The sequence below is a fragment of the Athalia rosae genome, chromosome 4, assembly GCF_917208135.1.
Source record: "Athalia rosae chromosome 4, iyAthRosa1.1, whole genome shotgun sequence".
NCBI classification, from domain to species: Eukaryota; Metazoa; Arthropoda; class Insecta; order Hymenoptera; family Athaliidae; genus Athalia; species Athalia rosae.
Window position 1 is genome coordinate 10,697,501 of NC_064029.1, and position 5,000 is coordinate 10,702,500.

Sequence of the window (5,000 nt, forward strand, 5' to 3'; positions counted from 1 at the left end):
AAAATTTTCAAAGTCCGAAAGAGTCGCGCATCACTCGTTGGAACGAAAAATTTTCAAAGTCCGAAAGAGTCGCGCATCACTCGTTGGATCGAAAAATTTTCAAAGTCCGAAAGAGTCGCGCATCACTCGTTGGATCGAAAAATTTTCAAAGTCCGAAAGAGTCGCGCATCACTCGTTGGATCGAAAAATTTTCAAAGTCCGATAGAGTCGCGCATCACTCGTTGGATCGAAAAATTTTCAAAGTCCGAAAGAGTCGCGCATCACTCGTTGGAACGAAAAATTTTCAAAGTCCGAAAGAGTCGCGCATCACTCGTTGGATCGAAAAATTTTCAAAGTCCGAAAGAGTCGCGCATCACTCGTTGGATCGAAAAATTTTCAAAGTCCGAAAGAGTCGCGCATCACTCGTTGGATCGAAAAATTTTCAAAGTCCGAAAGAGTCGCGCATCACTCGTTGGATCGAAAAATTTTCAAAGTCCGCAAGAGTCGCGCATCACTCGTTGGATCGAAAAATTTTCAAAGTCCGAAAGAGTCGCGCATCACTCGTTGGATCGAAAAATTTTCAAAGTCCGAAAGAGTCGCGCATCACTCGTTGGATCGAAAAATTTTCAAAGTCCGAAAGAGTCGCGCATCACTCGTTGGATCGAAAAATTTTCAAAGTCCGAAAGAGTCGCGCATCACTCGTTGGAACGAAAAATTTTCAAAGTCCGAAAGAGTCGCGCATCACTCGTTGGAACGAAAAATTTTCAAAGTCCGAAAGAGTCGCGCATCACTCGTTGGAACGAAAAATTTTCAAAGTCCGAAAGAGTCGCGCATCACTCGTTGGATCGAAAAATTTTCAAAGTCCGAAAGAGTCGCGCATCACTCGTTGGAACGAAAAATTTTCAAAGTCCGAAAGAGTCGCGCATCACTCGTTGGATCGAAAAATTTTCAAAGTCCGAAAGAGTCGCGCATCACTCGTTGGATCGAAAAATTTTCAAAGTCCGATAGAGTCGCGCATCACTCGTTGGATCGAAAAATTTTCAAAGTCCGAAAGAGTCGCGCATCACTCGTTGGATCGAAAAATTTTCAAAGTCCGAAAGAGTCGCGCATCACTCGTTGGATCGAAAAATTTTCAAAGTCCGAAAGAGTCGCGCATCACTCGTTGGATCGAAAAATTTTCAAAGTCCGAAAGAGTCGCGCATCACTCGTTGGATCGAAAAATTTTCAAAGTCCGAAAGAGTCGCGCATCACTCGTTGGATCGAAAAATTTTCAAAGTCCGAAAGAGTCGCGCATCACTCGTTGGATCGAAAAATTTTCAAAGTCCGAAAGAGTCGCGCATCACTCGTTGGATCGAAAAATTTTCAAAGTCCGAAAGAGTCGCGCATCACTCGTTGGATCGAAAAATTTTCAAAGTCCGATAGAGTCGCGCATCACTCGTTGGATCGAAAAATTTTCAAAGTCCGAAAGAGTCGCGCATCACTCGTTGGAACGAAAAATTTTCAAAGTCCGAAAGAGTCGCGCATCACTCGTTGGATCGAAAAATTTTCAAAGTCCGAAAGAGTCGCGCATCACTCGTTGGATCGAAAAATTTTCAAAGTCCGAAAGAGTCGCGCATCACTCGTTGGATCGAAAAATTTTCAAAGTCCGATAGAGTCGCGCATCACTCGTTGGATCGAAAAATTTTCAAAGTCCGAAAGAGTCGCGCATCACTCGTTGGAACGAAAAATTTTCAAAGTCCGAAAGAGTCGCGCATCACTCGTTGGATCGAAAAATTTTCAAAGTCCGAAAGAGTCGCGCATCACTCGTTGGATCGAAAAATTTTCAAAGTCCGAAAGAGTCGCGCATCACTCGTTGGATCGAAAAATTTTCAAAGTCCGAAAGAGTCGCGCATCACTCGTTGGATCGAAAAATTTTCAAAGTCCGCAAGAGTCGCGCATCACTCGTTGGATCGAAAAATTTTCAAAGTCCGAAAGAGTCGCGCATCACTCGTTGGATCGAAAAATTTTCAAAGTCCGAAAGAGTCGCGCATCACTCGTTGGATCGAAAAATTTTCAAAGTCCGAAAGAGTCGCGCATCACTCGTTGGATCGAAAAATTTTCAAAGTCCGAAAGAGTCGCGCATCACTCGTTGGATCGAAAAATTTTCAAAGTCCGAAAGAGTCGCGCATCACTCGTTGGATCGAAAAATTTTCAAAGTCCGAAAGAGTCGCGCATCACTCGTTGGATCGAAAAATTTTCAAAGTCCGAAAGAGTCGCGCATCACTCGTTGGATCGGAAAATTTTCAAAGTCCGATAGAGTCGCGCATCACTCGTTGGATCGAAAAATTTTCAAAGTCCGAAAGAGTCGCGCATCACTCGTTGGAACGAAAAATTTTCCAAGTCCGAAAGAGTCGCGCATCACTCGTTGGATCGAAAAATTTTCAAAGTCCGAAAGAGTCGCGCATCACTCGTTGGATCGAAAAATTTTCAAAGTCCGATAGAGTCGCGCATCACTCGTTGGATCGAAAAATTTTCAAAGTCCGAAAGAGTCGCGCATCACTCGTTGGAACGAAAAATTTTCAAAGTCCGAAAGAGTCGCGCATCACTCGTTGGATCGAACAATTTTCAAAGTCCGAAAGAGTCGCGCATCACTCGTTGGATCGAAAAATTTTCAAAGTCCGAAAGAGTCGCGCATCACTCGTTGGATCGAAAAATTTTCAAAGTCCGAAAGAGTCGCGCATCACTCGTTGGATCGAAAAATTTTCAAAGTCCGAAAGAGTCGCGCATCACTCGTTGGATCGAAAAATTTTCAAAGTCCGAAAGAGTCGCGCATCACTCGTTGGATCGAAAAATTTTCAAAGTCCGATAGAGTCGCGCATCACTCGTTGGATCGAAAAATTTTCAAAGTCCGAAAGAGTCGCGCATCACTCGTTGGATCGAAAAATTTTCAAAGTCCGAAAGAGTCGCGCATCACTCGTTGGATCGAAAAATTTTCAAAGTCCGAAAGAGTCGCGCATCACTCGTTGGATCGAAAAATTTTCAAAGTCCGAAAGAGTCGCGCATCACTCGTTGGATCGAAAAATTTTCAAAGTCCGAAAGAGTCGCGCATCACTCGTTGGATCGAAAAATTTTCAAAGTCCGAAAGAGTCGCGCATCACTCGTTGGATCGAAAAATTTTCAAAGTCCGAAAGAGTCGCGCATCACTCGTTGGATCGAAAAATTTTCAAAGTCCGAAAGAGTCGCGCATCACTCGTTGGATCGAAAAATTTTCAAAGTCCGATAGAGTCGCGCATCACTCGTTGGATCGAAAAATTTTCAAAGTCCGAAAGAGTCGCGCATCACTCGTTGGAACGAAAAATTTTCAAAGTCCGAAAGAGTCGCGCATCACTCGTTGGATCGAAAAATTTTCAAAGTCCGAAAGAGTCGCGCATCACTCGTTGGATCGAAAAATTTTCAAAGTCCGAAAGAGTCGCGCATCACTCGTTGGATCGAAAAATTTTCAAAGTCCGATAGAGTCGCGCATCACTCGTTGGATCGAAAAATTTTCAAAGTCCGAAAGAGTCGCGCATCACTCGTTGGAACGAAAAATTTTCAAAGTCCGAAAGAGTCGCGCATCACTCGTTGGATCGAAAAATTTTCAAAGTCCGAAAGAGTCGCGCATCACTCGTTGGATCGAAAAATTTTCAAAGTCCGAAAGAGTCGCGCATCACTCGTTGGATCGAAAAATTTTCAAAGTCCGAAAGAGTCGCGCATCACTCGTTGGATCGAAAAATTTTCAAAGTCCGCAAGAGTCGCGCATCACTCGTTGGATCGAAAAATTTTCAAAGTCCGAAAGAGTCGCGCATCACTCGTTGGATCGAAAAATTTTCAAAGTCCGAAAGAGTCGCGCATCACTCGTTGGATCGAAAAATTTTCAAAGTCCGAAAGAGTCGCGCATCACTCGTTGGATCGAAAAATTTTCAAAGTCCGAAAGAGTCGCGCATCACTCGTTGGATCGAAAAATTTTCAAAGTCCGAAAGAGTCGCGCATCACTCGTTGGATCGAAAAATTTTCAAAGTCCGAAAGAGTCGCGCATCACTCGTTGGATCGAAAAATTTTCAAAGTCCGAAAGAGTCGCGCATCACTCGTTGGATCGGAAAATTTTCAAAGTCCGATAGAGTCGCGCATCACTCGTTGGATCGAAAAATTTTCAAAGTCCGAAAGAGTCGCGCATCACTCGTTGGAACGAAAAATTTTCCAAGTCCGAAAGAGTCGCGCATCACTCGTTGGATCGAAAAATTTTCAAAGTCCGAAAGAGTCGCGCATCACTCGTTGGATCGAAAAATTTTCAAAGTCCGAAAGAGTCGCGCATCACTCGTTGGATCGAAAAATTTTCAAAGTCCGAAAGAGTCGCGCATCACTCGTTGGAACGAAAAATTTTCAAAGTCCGAAAGAGTCGCGCATCACTCGTTGGATCGAACAATTTTCAAAGTCCGAAAGAGTCGCGCATCACTCGTTGGATCGAAAAATTTTCAAAGTCCGAAAGAGTCGCGCATCACTCGTTGGATCGAAAAATTTTCAAAGTCCGAAAGAGTCGCGCATCACTCGTTGGATCGAAAAATTTTCAAAGTCCGAAAGAGTCGCGCATCACTCGTTGGATCGAAAAATTTTCAAAGTCCGAAAGAGTCGCGCATCACTCGTTGGATCGAAAAATTTTCAAAGTCCGATAGAGTCGCGCATCACTCGTTGGATCGAAAAATTTTCAAAGTCCCAACGATTCTCGCATGGAACTAAGTTCCAACGTACTGCCAAATTTTTCAGGTCGCGTTGCTGTTTTGTCCCATAAGGAACACGTGTTATGACCGGCCGGCTCCGACGTCCGAGCGGCACCGTTGATACTTCATGCACCGAGCGGTCTCGACCGGTCGGTCGGCACCTAGTCCTCGGGTTTCGGAACTTTCGACTTGTTTCGGCCCGTATCTCGACATTCCTTTGCGGGTTTGTTGTCGGGGCTATGGTTTCGTCCTCACCGTGTCACGAACACGCAGACAAAAATTTTTTTC